The 17,327-nt window shown below is 48.5% G+C and overlaps 1 protein-coding gene across 5 annotated transcripts in view; it reads right to left on the reverse strand.

Annotated features, from left to right (window-relative positions):
* ATN1 (atrophin 1) overlaps positions 1–13,980 on the reverse strand; it is a 28,360-nt gene extending 14,380 nt beyond the window's left edge. For 3 of the 5 annotated variants that reach the window (XM_074895787.1, XM_074895797.1, XM_074895768.1), the window contains exon 1: positions 12,976–13,362. The gene's annotated coding sequence lies outside the window, so the exon portion shown is untranslated. Of the gene's footprint in view, positions 1–12,975; positions 13,363–13,446 lie in introns of those variants that run through there. The other 2 variants (XM_074895806.1, XM_074895778.1) reach the window with 1 other exon arrangement.
* Positions 13,981–17,327: the final 3,347 nt, after the last annotated feature.

Raw genomic sequence — 17,327 nt, forward strand, 5'->3', positions numbered from 1 at the left:
GAAGGGCGCCATGTTCAGCGTTAGATGGCAACGAACAAACAAGTCAGGTTCAAGTTGCATGTCACAGTCTTATTGTCAGTCTTTTAATGTACGTGGAGCATGACATTACTTTAAAGGGAAAAATTATTGCGTGAGCAATGGAATTAGGATGCCAAAATGGCTGAATACCACAATGGCAGTGGGCAAATGCTTGTGACTAATACTATCTTGGGTGTGAATATTCCCATGACTTGCAAATTGCTTTTCTTGGTAAATTTTGTGAAGAAATATATTTATGCAACATGAAATGAAAGGTAGTTTTGAAACACAGGCATTTTTCTGTCTCCTACAAAATAATTACAACACTGGGAGGATACAAGGGCTGTGAACTCAGGCTGGAAGATGGATTAATTAAGGAATAAGACTGTAGACCTGGTCAAATAGTCATACTCCAGCTAAAACTTTTGCCTGCCCAATGGATGAAGTTTAACTACATCTCTCTTACAATACTAATGTGAAGCTGGAGGATCTCAGGAGACTGAAATATCCATGAGCCCAAGCTCACGTGAGCACTAGCTAAATCTTTCTCTACCTGCTCGCCCTGCTCCTGCAGGCCACTCATGCACTGCTGCCCACCTGCACACCACAATCAGAGCACACACCTCCCTGTCCTCCACGGCCTCCCCCCTCAGCACTGTGCTGGTGACAGGAGCATCCAGCCACCAGCAGCTATCAGACATGGCCAGGCAGGGCTGAGACCTGCCCTGCTAGGGAGGCTTGGCAGCGCGGTGTTACAGATGCGGCAGATGGAAATGCCTGCATCTCAAGTGAAAACTGCTACTACTGTTCAGACATCAAAACAGAATTTCAGTATAAAAAATGGTTCAGTATAAAAATGGTGACACTTGTCAGTTTTTGTCATCTTCTATAAATAAATTGATTTTATATTGGCAACATATTGAAAATTTCACTGGATTCTTCTGTCTTCAAAATATTGCAAAAAATTGGTCACCATGAAATATTTTAAAATAAATTTAATCAATAAATATAAATATACACTTCAAAAACTTCATTCTGTACCTCAGGGCAAATTAGGCACACACTTTAATATACAAGCTGAATGAACTCTCTTGATATGTATGTAAGAGAAGAGCAGGTTCACGATTGCATTGTAAGAGAAGACCAAGATGACCTGAGGAACCTGACCATACACAAATCCACAGCACCCAATGAGATGCATCCCCAGGGTCTTGAGGGAACTGGCTGATGTAGTTGCCAAACCACTCCCCATGGTATTTGACAACTCGTGGCATTCAGGCAAAGTCCCCATCAAATGGAGAAAAGGGAATACTGCACCCATTTCTAAAAAGGGTAATAAGGAGGACCCTGAGAACTACTGACCAGCCAGCCTCACCTCAGTGCTTGGTAAGATCATGGAGCAGATTCTCCTGGAAGACATGTCAAAACATAGAAGACAGGGAGGTGATTCCTTGGCTTCACCAAAGACAAATCGGGCCTGACTAATCTAATGGCCTTCTACAATAGAGTAACTGCATCAGTGGACACAGGAAGAGCTACAGATGTCATCTACCAAGCCTCTGTAAGGCCTTTGATATCATCCCCCACAACAATCTTGCCGCTAAATTGGAGAGATACGGGTTTGATGGATAAGGATTTGAATGGACAGCCCTGTCCAAAGAGTTACAGTCAACAGCTCAATGTCCAAATGGAAGCCAGTAATAAGTGGTGTCCCTCAAGGATCTGTACTGGGACCAATACTATTTAGTATCTTCATCGGTGACACAGTCAGTGAACGAGTGCACCCTCATCAAGTTTGCAGATGACACCGAGCTGAGTGGTGTGGTTGATGATACACTTGAGGGAAGGGATGTCATCCAGAGGGACCCTGACAGGCTTGAGGAGTTGCCCCATGTGAACCTCATAAAGTTCAACAAGGTCAAGTGCAAGGTCCTGCACCTGTGTCAGGACAATCACCAGGACAATACAGGCTGAGGAATGAAGGAATTGAGAATAGCCCTGCAGAGAAGGACTTGGGGATACTGATGGACAAAAAATTGGACATGAGCTGGCAATGTGTGCTTGCAGCCCAGAAAGCCAATCATACCCTGAGCAGCATAAATAGAAGAGTGGCCAGCACGTCGAGGGAGGTGATTCTGCCCCTCTACTCTGCTCTGCTGAGACCCCACTTGGAGCACTGCATCCAGGTTTGGGGTGCCCAGTACAAGAGAGACGTGGACCTGTTAGAGTGGGTCCAGAAGAGGCCACAAAAATGGTCAGAGGGCCGGAACACCTCTCCTAATGAAAGAAGGCTGAGAGAGTTGGCACTGTTCACCCTGAAGAAGAGAAGGCTCCAAGGAGACCTTATTGTGGCCTTTCAATACATAAAGGGGCTTACAAGAAGGATGGAGAGATACTTTTTACAAGAAGGATGGAGAGATACTTTTTACCTGTAGTGACAGGACAAGGGGCAATGGTTTTAAACTGAAAGAGGGTAGGTTTAGACAAGATATAAGGAAGACATTTTTTTACATTGAGGGTGGTGAGACACTGGAGCAGGTTGCCCAGAGAAGTTGTGGATGCCCCATCACAGGAAGTGTTTAAAAGTCAGGCTGGATGATCTTTAAAGGTCCCTTGCAACCAAACTATTCAGTGATTCTATGATTCTAGGCCTAAAATAATACCTCCCTGGCAAAACAGGGACTTAACCTGATTCAACAGCTTTAATCCTTTTCTTATATGTACTTGTCAACTTATCTGTCAACAGTACTTGTTGACAAATTCACTTGTCATGCTACCTAGGTGCTCCTTCACCCCAGTAAAATAATAAATAAAAATTAAAAAGCTCATGTTTCAGGAAAGGGTGTGAAATAAGAGTACTAAAAATAAACTTGCAAAATGCTAGCAGTCATAGAAGATAAAGTCAGTTTACATTTTATTAAGCCTATATTAATGTTTTGTTTTCTTAATTCTGCACAACCATGAGGAGTAAGACTGTTATCTTGAGTATGAAAGCTGTAATTCTGGAACCTCCATTCAATAAAAAAAGCATCTGAGAAAAAAATATTTTCTGATGAGCACAGTGAAATATAAACAATTAAAGCGAAGTAATAATCAAAATATTCACGCAATAGCTTAATTTACAGCATAGAAGATATTAATTTTTGCAGAAGCAATTGAAAATAAGGTTTGATTCACTAAATCAAGGTTAGTTGTACTAAAGAAGGTTACATTAATCATAAAACAACTCCTGAGGGCACACTAAAATGACTGTAAGTATGTAACAGATTTACTTAAAAATCTCAGAAGAATCTTTCAGTGTCCCCAGAGGAGGGCCTCTGGATCTCTTGGAGACACAGGCTAGCATCGCCCAGTGGAGGATCACAAAATGCAACACAATGGGCTTTCCCCTCCGAGCAGAATGGAGGCCTACGGACACATGATGCAGAGGAAGGACGCATCACACTCTCCATACTCACTATTTTAAGAAGTGCAGCATCTTCTGTGTTTGCAATGCCTGAGCACACCTTACCTGTGGAGCTGTTTGGGGTTACGTGTCTATTGTAATACTTAACACCCCTCTTTTTATACAAAGGTATCCCTTTACTAAGGAGTGCAAAGTGAATTACTCAAAGATATCACAGGCCAGTTGCCCAGAGACTCAAAGGAAGATGTCAAGCTGCAAGGGACACCTACAGGTCTCTGCTCCAAACTCCTGCTCGCAGCTGGGCTGGCCCCAAATCTCAACAGGGTTGCTCAGGGCCTTGTCCAGGCAAGTCCTGAACATCTCAAAGGGTGAAACTTCACCAGCTGACCTGGGACACCCATTCCAGTACAGAAACACCCATTACCAGTCATAATTTCCTTGCTGCAACTTGTGACCATGACTCCGTGTACCAGTTCCTTACTGCTGGTACATGGAAGTTATGCACCTGTCAACCCAGCATGGTTCCAGACTTCTGCTGCAAGTCTTTACTGGGGAAGGTTGTTGGCAACTTTACAGCTGCAGGACATACGTAAGAATAGAGGAAACTAGAATCTGAATCCAAAGTCAGGGCGGACACACAATCCTTCCCTCCCTTCAGTAACAGACCAGTGAAGAGCAAGCATGGTCTCCCCTTTCTGCCAAGGCCCGTATCATTCTGAAGCTTGCAGAGCAAGGCTGGGGCAAGGATATGACTCTGCTCAGAGCCCTCAATCTTAGGAAACCAGAAAGCGTGTAGGGAAGAACCGGAGAGAAGCTCAATAGCTAGAAGGATCAAACTCTGAAAATGGATTTGAATGGATAAAGTGCTGAAAGTATCAGGTTAGGTGGAAGAAAGCCTGATGGATCCTGACAAGGATCAATGTCCTACCTCCCAATGGCATTAAATTAGGAGACACTGTCAGTATCACCAATGATCACAATTTAAGAGAAACTTAAGAGAATAAAACACTAAAGAAGCAAAACCAGAAGGGATACAGAGTAAAGGCAAAGGGAAGCCAGTGTGGCTGACCAAAGTAAATTAATGAGGGTAATAACGAGGATGAGAACTGTAGGAGGATTTTCCAAGAGGAGTGACTGGGCAGTTAAGAGGCATGTAAATTTCCATGTAGATAAATATAAAGCAATGCACACAAAAAAAAACAACTCCATTTCCACATATAAAATGATGGAGTCTGAGCTGACAGGTGCCATTCACAAGTGATACCCTTGGGATACAAGGCAGCCATCAAGAAAGTGAACCACATGCTAGAAATTCCTGAGAAAGGAACTGAAAACAAAACACAAAATATCATTATGTCCTTCCACAAACCCATGGCTCTCCCACATCTTGAAACGTGTGCAGTTCTCATCCTTCCACTGGAACTAGAAAGGGCAATGAAGAGGCATGACTGAGTGGGTTAGACATCTGTGTCTAGAGGAAAGGTTATTAAGTGAGGATGCGATAAAGGACTGTAAAACCATGTAAGAAAAGTAGAGGTTGGGTAGGAAATATTTTTTTACTCTCTTTTCCAGTACAAGAACTGAGGATCATCAAATACTACAAAGAAACAAGTTCAAAATCAACAGAAAGATGTAGTAGTTCTTGCAATGGGTGGCTGCAGAATTTCCAGTCAAATGACACTTACGGGTGCTAGAAGTTTGCACATGTTTGCTGGGAGACTGGAGAGTTTCATGCAAGAGAAAATAACTGGCGCTTTCTGAATAGCAAGAAACCACATCCAGCTATGGCAGTCTCTCTGCTGAATAGTAGTCAGCAGCTGTAGGAGTATCAGAGGAAAACAGTGTGTAAGCTTGCCTTAACCCCCCCTCTTGCATAGCTGGAGCAGTGGACTCTGGACCAGAGGGACCTAGTAGAGTCTGTGCCATGTTTTTACCAAGTTCACTAGCACAAAGTGCTGAGTAATACACTGAAGAGAAGTGACACACACATCTGCCGTAAGTACTTCTGCTCATCAGTAGGAAGCGCTAAGGAGAGGCATTTACTAATCCCAGGACAGCTACGAGCACTATTGTTATTTCAAAAGCATCAGGTGAGGTACTATCAAGCAATGAGAAGAGGTATTAATATTACCAAACATTGCACTTGTCAGACATCCTCTGGTAGACCATGTAATACTTCAGTTACCCAAAACCAGGAAAGACCAAAGTGGATAGGAAAAGGTACAGGAAGCAGTTTCCAGAATGCTGAGGGACACAGAGTCTCTCTGTTCTGTACAAGACCTATAAAGACTAATTCCTTTAACCTCACAAAATAAAAACTGAGGTGATGTGATTACTGTATGTAGAACACAGGAAACTAAACACAAAAGAGTTAGAAGGGATATTTAAGCTAACAGAGAAGGTTGGTATAAGAACAAATGGGTATAAAAAGGCCACCAACAATTTTAAGGCAGAAATGAGAAGACTCCTGACCACAAGGTTAGGCTCTGGAACAGCTATCCCTGGACCATAAGTGGGACAAAAGACAATCATTATTATTAAGACAGATTCGCTACGTTTGCAACAGAAAGTAGGTGGCATGGTACCCAAGGGGATTTTGCAGCCCGTGACCCAAGGGACACCCCTTTGATTCTCTGTTTCTAGGGATTCATGACTGACAGCGAAGCCAATGCAAGAGCCATGTGAGCAAAGAGCAAGAATCTGAACAGGATGAAGATGACAGACAGATCCAGAAGGAAAGGAGTGAACTGGGGCCAGGGTGGTGGGCACGGGAACAGCAGACCTGAGACTAAAAAGCTTTGAGTCACACCCTTGCTTGGGATCCCACAGCTTTTCCTGACTGGGGCTGAGGGAAGGGAAACCCAACGATGTGTCCAGGAAGAGATCACTGGAGGTCTCCCACTCAAACCCCCTGCTCATAGTAAACTGCAAAGCCACAGGAGGTTGTCATGGATGCCTTGGAGAACAGCATCCCCAGCTGCCCTGGGAACCTGTACCAGTGCTGAACCACCCTTGGGAGGAAGGAGGAGGTTTTGTCTTCACCAAGTTCACAGTGAAGTATGATTTTAGTACTTATGATTTTATGAAATCAGAAAACATGTTTATGGCTAAATTAAGGTCTTCCTGGTCATGATACAATGAAGAATTAAAAGTCACAAGTATTCAAAATTCTCCCCGATCCCAAGAGAATTCAAAGCAAGCAATTCATGTCAAAGTGCTACCACCTACAGACACATAACCTGCCTTAATGACCACAGATATGGGCCTTCACCTCTCAAGTGGACACCTGAGTCCAGAGACTGAGCCCAAATTAGGCTAAGACTGGACTGCCAGGAGAAAGAGCATGATGGCAAGTTAAATCACTGCCTGAGATATTTTTAATGCCTTGAGTATTCTCTGTAAAGCAGTGTGCCCAGGCGGCCAAGAAGGCCAGTGACACCCTGGCTTGTATCAGGATTAGTATGGCCAGCAGGGACGGGGAATTGATCTTGCCCCTGTACTTGGCGCTGGTGAGGCCGCACCTTGATTACTGCGTTCAGTTTTGGGCCCCTCACTACAGAAAGGACATAGAGTTACTCGAACTTGTCCAGAGAAGAGCAACAAAGCTGGTCAAGGGTCTGGAACACATGTCCCATGAGGAGCGGCTGAGGGAACTGGGATTGTTTAATCTGGAGAAGAGGAGGCTGAGGGGAGACCTCATGGCCCTCTACAACCACCTGAAAGGAGGCTGCAGAGAGCTGGGTTTGAGCCTCTTTAGCCTAGTAGAAAGCAACAGGACAAGAGGGAATGGCCTCAAGTTGCGCCAGGGAAAGTTCAGGCTAGATTTTAGGAAGTATTTCTTTACGGAACGGGTTGTTAGGCATTGGAATGGGCTGCCCAGGGAGGTGGTGGAGTCCCCATCCCTGGAGGTGTTTAAGAGTAGGGTCGATTCAGAGCTTAAGGATATGCAGTAGGTGGGAACTGTGCTAGGCGAACGGTTGGACTAGATGATCTCCAGGGTCCTTTCCAACCTAGATGATTCTGTGTGATTCTGTGAGTATCTCTGGTAGCTGGTGAAGGCACCAGCTGAACAAAGTTTGCAGAAATATGGGTAAAGTTTGCAGGTGGTGCTGAGGCAGGTGAGATGGTAAACAATTAAATGGAAACTCTGGCACTGACCAGTTGGTGTTACTGCTGCAACAGGGTTGCACAGAAAGACAAGCAGTTTAATTATGGCAGATTTTTACATTCATAACAGAAGAATGCAGAATGCTTTCAAGGATGAAGATCGAAGGATAAACAGAAGCTCAGAAAAGGCCTTGCAATTAATGGCTGATAGGGAATGGAACACAAGTTCCCAGCATGAGACTTCTAAGGGGGCTACTCCTGAATGAATGCCACCCACCAGCGCATAAAGAAAGGAATACTCTTCAGGAGCACAAATAGAAAGATGATTTTTCTACCTGCCTATTTACAGGATTGGTGGGACCATATGGGAGTAGTGTGTCCATGTTTTACCTGTGTACACTAAAGAGGATGCTGACAAATTGAAAACTTCCAAAAAAGAACAAGAAGGAAGTCTGGTAACTCCTACCCCTTACAGTAAGAGCTTTAAGAAGCTGAATATATTTAGCTCATCAGAGAAAAGGTTAAATGGCAACTTGAAGATGGCCTAAGAATACTAGAAAGGGAGAAGATTTCTGACAGCAGAGGGCCCTTTAACCTCCAAGACAAAGACCCCAGACCCAATGGATCTAGCTGAAGCTAGACGAATTGTACAGTGAAATAGTGCAAAATGTGAAAAGTGGGAGAAATTAATCACTTGAAAAACTTGCATAGGGATCTAGTGTATCACTGGAAATCTTTTAAGTTTGGGGGGTTTAATTCTAAAATAAATACTCTTTAATATTTTCTGCAAAGACCCCCAGGTGACACTCCCTGCCACGTACTGCGCAGGGGAGAGGACCAGCCAGTTGATGAGAACAGGTTTTCCAACACTAAAGTCATCAGCAGTCATAAAGAGGTTGGCCAAGAGGTGATGGGGTCTAGCTCTGGGTGAACATGTACTTTGAAAACAATCGTCTAGCAATGTATGAGGAAAGCTTGATAAGATAATCATGACTGGATAAACCACTCTTCATAGAGGGTGGACCCTCTCCACGTGTCTGGCAAACTCTGAATAATTCTGAGGAAAATGACTTCATCTGTTGCACTGCCTGAAAAAAAGACAGTAGTATATCCAAAATACTATGCTATAGATACACTTTATATCCAATACACTACACTATATATCTCAATATAAAATTCAGTATGATGTAACATTATGTATTATAGAAGATATATTATCTGGACTATTATATATATTGTGATATATACACACACACATAAATATATATATATATATACACACAGTATATCCAATCTACTGTCCAAAGAGATGAAGGCTGCTCAAATGCAACCTTCACTTAAGTGATCTATAGCACAGAGAGACCTTGTGGAAGAAAGAGGGTATCACCAAGTGCCTTGAAAGGCAGGGAAGTACAAAACTAAAATTTTCCAGCTAAACTGATCTATGATGAACAATGTCACCAGGGCAAGAGACATGAAGGAAGATTGAAAGCAGCCAGCTACCCTTCTTCAGCAAAGCCAAGACAGACCATCATTGGCTGAAATTGCTCAGAGAAGATATGGCAGTTACCCTTTGGTTTGTAGGTGAAAATACTGCCACAACCATCAATCAAACATTGATATTTTTACAGGAGACAGTAACAAATCAGTGTTTGCTGCCACAACAAACACAGAAACCGACCATCAGAGATTTCTGCAGGAGTATTATCAGACTGGAAGCAAGGCAATGCTTCTGAAGGCGTCGCTTCCTCGCAAAGTTGACTTGCGTTAAACTTTTAATATATGCCAAATCCTCACCCCCCAGCACTTGAAGCCCACATCAGCCAACTAGACTAAGGTAGAGAGATGAAGCTCAAACTGCTTCAGCTGAAAACATCCCCTTCAGTCTCACCATTCTCTGTACACATCTCACCGAGGACATGGGCTGCAGGCCCATGACTGTCTACCACACAACTGGAAAGACAAAAAGATTCTCCAGTGTTCAGCTCAGCGTGACACAAAGAGCAATGGAACATGTACCTGGGCAACCTTGCAACAGACACATGTCTTGGGCACTGCTGCAGCTTCAGTAACTTAGGCAAGGCACTAAGGTGGAGCATCCAACATCTCTGTTAAACCATCCACTGTGACCAGACTCAGACAGTGATCACATGACTTAATTCTGCAGAGAATACATACCCTAGGTGTAGCTCATTTGGTTAAGAGCATGACTTTCAGAGATGCCTCCACTTTTAAACACACTCAGAACTGTGTTGCCTTCTCTTTTGGCCTTTAAGAAATTTGTAAAGCATTACTATTCTGTACTTCAATAGGAACAGTCCTCAAGAAGTACAATGGAAGAGATGAAGTGATAAATGCAAGAAATGTACTTCATACTTCCAAAGCATCTCCTAATGGAGGAAGAAAGAGATCAGAAAATCCACTGGAGGCAAGAAAGAAGTTTATTTGTCCAAATGAGAATGAGACAAAGAAAAAAACAGAACTGGGGAAGATACAGTCTGACAGAGGAGAAAAGCATGTTATCAGGAGAAAAGACAGAAACCCAATGAGGAAAAAATGTAAGACTGAGTAAACATTCATGTAGATCTTTAAGGAGAAGCACAGGTGAATAAATGTTCAGACCAATTCTAGAGACTGCATTTGCAAAGGTATTATAGCCCAGAGCTGGTAAATAAATAATCCTTCTCTACACAGCCACTGCTCCCCTTGGCTCCACCTCACCCTCCAGAAAAATGCTGATGAACACGAGGGAGCTTCAGGAAGAATCAGGAAGGTATACATGGAGTGACAGGGGCTGAAATTTGGGAAGAGGAAAACCTGCCTCTTTCAGTGACAAATAGAAACAGAATGAAGTATTTCAGTTGGAAGGGATCTACAACAACCATCTAGTCCAGCTGGACTAGATGCTCCCCCCTGAAATAAAATACAGATCAGATTGCTTTCATTATAGTGATCCCACTATGCTATAGAATCCTTGCACACCCATTATTATTTTGGAATACAGGTATGCCCACAAGAAACCTTATTGTAATTTCTTGTGCAGACAAACCTAAAGGTGAGAATGCCAGAACCTTTCAGAGGTATCCAAGGGGTACAAAACCTGGGGGAGGAGGTAAATGAATACAAAGAGAGGTAAAGGCAGAGGTAAAGGCAGGCCATCACAGCAGGTTAAACCTGTTAATCTTCTTCATTAGGATTCACTACATATTTAATCTTCTAATGTTTGGAGGGTTTTTATCGTTTCCAGCCCAAACCATGGTATTATATGTTCACTTCTTAATGGCCATACTTGAAAAGCTCCATCATGAATCACAGTGGGAAAAGTCTGGTGTGAAAGACCAGATCATTCCCAAAGAATACGAAAATACGGGAACGATTCGTTGTGCAGTCACCAATACCAAACATAAAAATAAGAACTTGGCCAAGAATCAAGGAAAAAAAGGATGAAATTCATTCCAACAAACAATTTGACCACTCATATTTACAAATGTCCCATCCATGGGTGATGATCTTGGCGCTCCAGCCCCTTGGGGGATGCATGTGCAGCACAGCAGTGATGCACAATACCGTCGAGCTTAGGAGAGTCCAGCTTTCAACTCAACAACTGTGGGATTTGGGTTATGTGTCTGAGGTAACCAGGCACGTATTTGGCTGATGCGCTGACACAGATGCCCTGACTCTGGTGGGAAGTCAGGGCTGAACTCTGAAGATGAGGCATATGCACACCCACAGGGTGTGTAACCATGCTCCACTGCTCAGGTGGACACAGAACGGATGGCATTTCCAACTCCGTCTCTGCCGTCCCACTACACCTTAGGATAATAGCCCACTAGTTTCTCCTCACTTTTTCAACACTAGAAAGCACCGTGATTCCCATGCAATCCACCCAATACAACCAGAAATAACCAAACCAGATTTGAGCAGCTAGTTCGGTAATGACATGCTGCTCTTCAAGAACCACAGCACACTGCAAAACAGATCCTGCAGACAAAAGCCACGAAATTCTTACAGTAGCCATCCTGGCAACTAAGTAACTCACCACATAAAAGTCAAAGCAGCCACAGCACCAAGACCAACCCAAAGACAGACACTGCCCACCTCGAAAGCAACTTCATCAACGTACAATAGCTATGAAGGCAGAACTCAATGGCAAGCAAAGGCAGCGTGTAAAGTAATGCCACGGTGACCAAATGGCTGCCACTTCAACAGCACAGTGGCCACTCGGCAAAATACAACCGGCAATTCACTGGGCAACAACAGCGGAGGCAGGAACAGGCCGTCAGCCTGCAGAAGCCAGCCGGGCAGAGCCGCCACCACCTTGGTGGCAGAGCCAGAAGGACAGCGTGGGAAATACGGGTGCCACTTCTACAAAAATACACTAAACAGCAAATGGACAACCAGCCCAACGCACTGGGGGATCTCAGCCAGAGCACAAACGCCATCCTAGTGCCGCCCAAGCGAAGGGGTTTTGCCTGCTCCCTGGTCCCCAAGTATTTGGCATTTCAGGGGAGAGGATCCCCTGGCTGGGGGTGGAACTGGGCGGGGTGGGGTGGGTGTGAATCCCAACCGCGCCTGCCACAGAAACAGAGGGGGAGCAAACACACTTCTTGGTACCCCGATTCCCCCGGTCAGGTCCCGACGGAAACATTATTTCCAAATTTTTACAAATTTCCAAATACTCCCCGCACCTGGGAAAGCGGGGACAATACGAGCGTCTCCCCGGGAGGAAGGGGCGGCTTTGGGGGCGGGCAGCCTGGCAGCTCATCCCCCCCCCAAAAGCGCTGCGGTGCCTTCCCCCCGCGACCGAGCTGCGAACTCACAACTCCCGCCTCGCCCCGGCCCCCCGCGGCCCCCCCCGCCGGGCACTCACCCCCCTGCCCCTACCGAACTTTCTACAGCAAGGAAGGGGGGGGGGTCGGCGGGCGGTGACGTCACGCCGACCGCGCGGCAGGGGGTGTCCCCGCCCCGGGACCCCCGCGGTGGGCACGGAGCCCACCCTGCCCGCCGCTCCCCACCCAACTTTCCGGAGGGAAGGCGCCGTCCAAAGCAAACAAGCCCCGGGCGAGCTGGGCCGGGCAGTGCCCCCGGTGAGGTACGAGCGCTCCCGCGGGAAGCGGGACGGGGCCGAGGGCCCCCCCCCGAGCCGAGACGAACCTCCGTAACCCGCGGCCTCTCGGCGCCGCGCCGCATCCACGCCGGGACAGGCACAGCCGGGGGCCCTTCCCCAGCGCCGCGGGGGTTAACCGCCATCCCGCCCTTGCCCCCCCCCCCCCAACTTTGCTGTCGTGTGTCCCCCACCCCACCCCACCCCCCGCCGCCTCGCCCCCCTCCCTACAGACGGACCGGAGGGGAAAAAAAACCACAAAACACCCGCGGAAGAATGCAGCGAGGGGGCGAAAATGACAAGCGGAGCGGGAGCGGCTGTGAGCGGGCGAGGGACTCACCGGCGGCTCCGGAGGGGAGGTCGAATGAAGGGAGGAATGGAGGCGGCGAGAAGCGGGGGAAGGGATTTAAGCGCTGCGCGCCCCCCCCCCCTTTTTTTTTTTCCTTTTCCTCCCTCCTCCTTTTCCGCGCTCCCTCGTTTCCTCTCGCGTCTCCGGAATAACAGGTCGGTGGCGCGGGGGCAGCGGCTCCGAGGGGGGGGGGGGGGTGCGGCGGGGAGCGGGGGCCCCCCCCGCCCCGCGGCTCTGTCGCCCCCTCTCCTGCCGCGCACCCCGCGCTCAGGCGCCGCCGCCGCCTCTGCCCCGCCGCCCTCCCGTCGCTCCGACCGCTGCCCGCCTTAGCCACCTCCCATTTCCGAAGAGCCCAGAACAAGCCCCCCTCCCCCGCCCCTCCGCTCTGTCACCCCCCAGCCGCGATCGCCGCCGCCCCTCCCCGCGGGCCCCCCCCAACCACCTCCCACCCCCCCAACCCACCCGAGGGGTCGGGAACGGGCCCGTGGGGAGCGTGGGACGCCGGGGGAGGAGGAGACCCGGCCGCGGGGCGAACAGCCAGCCCGGCCCCGGCCGCGCCCCGCGCCGCCGGGCCCCGCTCCCCGGGCTCTCCGCCTCCCCGCCCCGGCGCCGGCACAAAGGCCGGGGAGGGGGGAAGGGGCGGGAGGGTAGGGGGGAGAGCCCGAAGGAGTCTTTTTAGCAGGACGGGCCCGGGGCGGAATGGGGGGGGGGCGGCGGCTCCCCGCGGCTACGGGCGGGGACGAGGCGGGGAGCAGGTCCAGGGCCTGCGGCGAGGCCTCCCGGGGGAGGGAGGGAGGGGGCGTCTCATCAGCATGCAGCGCGGGGCGGGAGCGCGCCCCAACCGCCCCCCCTTCCCCATCCCCCGCCCGGTTACCAGGCAACGGCACAAAGGGAGAGCCTCGTGCGGGGGCCGGCGGGAGGGGGGCGCCCCGTGGGCGGGGCGGGGGGTGTCCCCGTTCCTTCCCCCCACACCCCCCCGCCGCAAAGCGCGGGGAGGGCAGCGGCGGGGAGGGGCGGGCGGGGGCCTCGCCCGGGCGGCGCCGCATCGCTCCCCCCCCCGCCCTCCCCACCGCCGCCGGGAAGGCGGGGGGAGCCCCGGGTCACCCGAACGTTAAAAACGTGAAACCTCCCCCCCTTCCTTCCCCCGTGTGCTTCGGCAACCGGCTGCCTCCCGTGGCTGGCGAAGTTCAGCCCCACCGAGGGCGAGCATGGCCATCTTGGAAAAGTTGCCGTCGAAGGAAGACTTCGGAAAAAGGGAGAGCCGCCGGGTTTTGTGACCCGGTAAATGCGGGAAGGGCCCGATCCAACTTCCTCGGGAGCACGGCCAGCGGGAGCTGGGGAGCGGGAGCCACACAGAAGCCGCCCGTGCCCACCCTTACCGACCGGTTTAGAGGCAGAAACGAAGGCTGGTCGGATAAGCAAACCCCAGGCTGCGTTGTAGAGAGGCAGGCGCGTCTGTCCGCACGGTTAAATCGGAGAGACTTGGTGCGCGTATGGGCGAGTCCTCATATTGCGCTCTGGCAGCCTTGAAGTACAATCGCAAAACAGCTCCTCAGCAGGACCTTTCGGTGAGCAGGCCGGATGGTGCTCTCCCAACGGGGTTTTATTCAGTAATTCTTTTTGTCCGTTACATGGCTCCAAGCGCTGTTACTGTACGGCATCCAAACTCGGTGCTGACTACAGATGGGTTCATCTCCTTGTGGGTTTTTCTGTAGTGCTAATCACCCGAACGCTTAAAAGACATTAATAACAGTGTCCCTGCAACACCCTCGTAAGCCAATGGCTCCCAACACGTTTTTCCATACCCTCTTCCCAGGGGTACTGTGCCATTTCAGGGCCTCCCTGTTTATCCTGGATGCAGCATTGCTCTTGGTGCCTCTCGTTCCTGAGCCAGCCCTGTTGGCACACAGCACCCCATTGCACAATATAATCACGCCTCATGTCTCCAGCCCTCAGCCATTCTTTCATCCACTTTTCTCCCCAACCCACCGCTTTGTGTTGACCCTCGCCCAGAGCCTCCGCCCTGTCAGCAGTAATCCCAGGGTGCTATTGTTCCCTAGGACTTTCTGGCTTCCACATGTGGAGTGGAGGATTGAAAAAGCCATGGCTAACATTTGCAAAAACTCTCACTGATTTTGAGTGGTCAGTCTGAAACTGTTCAGAATATGATTTTGCAGAGGTGCTGTGTTGAAGAGAACACTCCATTGATCCCAAGCCCAGAGGTAAGCTGCTTCACAAAATGTCTCAACAAGCTGAGCCCCAGAAAACCAGAAATACTGTTATTGCTGTTGAGATAGTAGCGTTTGCTGTTGTCACAGCTGCTTCAAACTCTTATCTTCAGAGTTGACAGCCTTTCGTCCCGAGCTCATAATGACTGTGACTCTTAGAGGCCCAAGTGGTGATTCATGAAGGAGGAAGATCTTGTCAAAATCCCTGTTTTCTGGATGCTAAACAAAATATCCAGATGCCTAAGGTTTGTGATTTGAGGAAAAGCCTCTGAAAGATGCACTGGTTGATACTGCTTCAGTCCCAGGGTCTTCTGGATCAGTAAACATGTGACACCAAGTTTGTTTAACCACAAAATCAAGACCCGATTGGTTTTCATGTCATCATCTCCCATAACCAGCTCAGCTGCTTGAGTTCAAAAATTTGACTTAACCAAATGTTAAATTTCTTAGCAGGATTTTAGTGTAATTTATTATTTCCATGAGAGAAGAGGCAGACACCCCAATGCCTTATGAAAATCTTACTAGGTTTAGCATCATTTCAAGAAGCCAGCCAAAGGTGGCCTGTCTCCTATAAAGCCTGCCATCTTAGTTTATGAAAAGACGTCGGAGGTGATTCACAAGAGAAGCAAGACCAGAGGGGCAGGGTAACAATTTGCATTAGTGTAATCCTGACCTCTGAGGGCTTACTTGTGGACAAAAAGCATCATGACCACTAATGGCCAAGGTTTTTGGCCAGAGCGATGAAAAATGATGAGTGATTGAAGACAAGTGCAGCATGTCAGTACCTTTTCTTGGTCTATGGCTGGGTGAGGACAAGCTGTGGGGATGTGACCAGGCGCAGGCTTCCAGAGGTCAACACAGGTGCTGTCAGCCTTCCCAAAGGTGACAGACCATTTCCCCTTCCTCACTCAAAAATCCTCATAGCCAAATTGCTGCTAGGTAAAACCACACTCTACTCTGATTCAGTGTGGTTAGCATAAATGGAAAATAGACAAGAGAAACACAAGCAGTTGTGTGGGCCCATGAGGAGAGACCAAGATGGACTGGTTGCAGAACATGAGAAATAAAACTATCTCACCTTTGAAATCAAGAGATTGAAAACCTTGGACAAATCACAAGCATTATTAGCTGTATCCTTTCAGGATGGATAAATGACTTAGGGACTCTGAGCTTGCTAGGAGGCTCAGCAAGCAGATACCAAGCTTGCTGGGGTGCCACTGGTCCTCCCTCAGAGCAGGGAGACGGGCCACATCATCACCCGAGATCTCTTCAGCCACATTTGCAACAAGGGAAATTCTGACTAGATAAAGGGAAAACCTCTTTCTGGAGTGTGGTGCAGCACTGCCACAGGTGCCCGGAGGGTCTGAGGAATCTCCCCCTTGGAGATGTTTGGGAACTGCCAGGTCCTGAGCAGCCTGATCAAGGTCTGGGGCCAGCTGTGCCATGAGCAGTTTGGAGTGGAGACCTCCAGTCATCCCTTCCCATCTCAATCTTCCCATGAAACTCTGTTCCTGAAAATACACAGAGCCCAGTTTCCCTTTTTGACACACAGCACATAGTAGTCTCCTCAATTAAAAGAATAAGCAAGCAAGCCCTCTAGTCTGTGCTAGGCCTGGGGAAAGCCTTTCTCCAGGCCAGAACCCAGCCAGGGCCAACCAGGATAACTTTGCCTGGCTTGCTCTCTTGAACTCACACAAGTACCTGAGAACAGGTGTTTGTTGGTAAATGACACACTGTCCTGGTTCAACTAGGATAAGTTAAGTTTCCCAAGCAGAGAGAGAGGGGGAAGAGATCTCCAGCCGGGTTATTCATACCATGCTGATGTCAGGTCCAGGGGCAGGAAACTTTGACTCTTTTTTCTCTTTGGCTTTTTGGTGGCGGGAAACTGCTCCATGTCCATTTGCGGTATTTCTCTGTATATCGTTTGTCTTGTTCACTGTTATTGCTGTTTATTGTTGTTATCATTGCCACTGTTGTTCAGATTGTTTATCACACTGTTGTATTAAATTTCTTCTTATTTTAACATGGGTTTGTGCCTTACTTCCAGCCCGACCGGCTGAGGGTGGGGGAGGGGCAACGGCAACGTGCTCTCAGATCCCGGCAGGGCTTAAACCA

This window comes from Athene noctua, chromosome 1 (assembly GCF_965140245.1).
Source record: "Athene noctua chromosome 1, bAthNoc1.hap1.1, whole genome shotgun sequence".
Classification (NCBI taxonomy): Eukaryota; Metazoa; Chordata; class Aves; order Strigiformes; family Strigidae; genus Athene; species Athene noctua.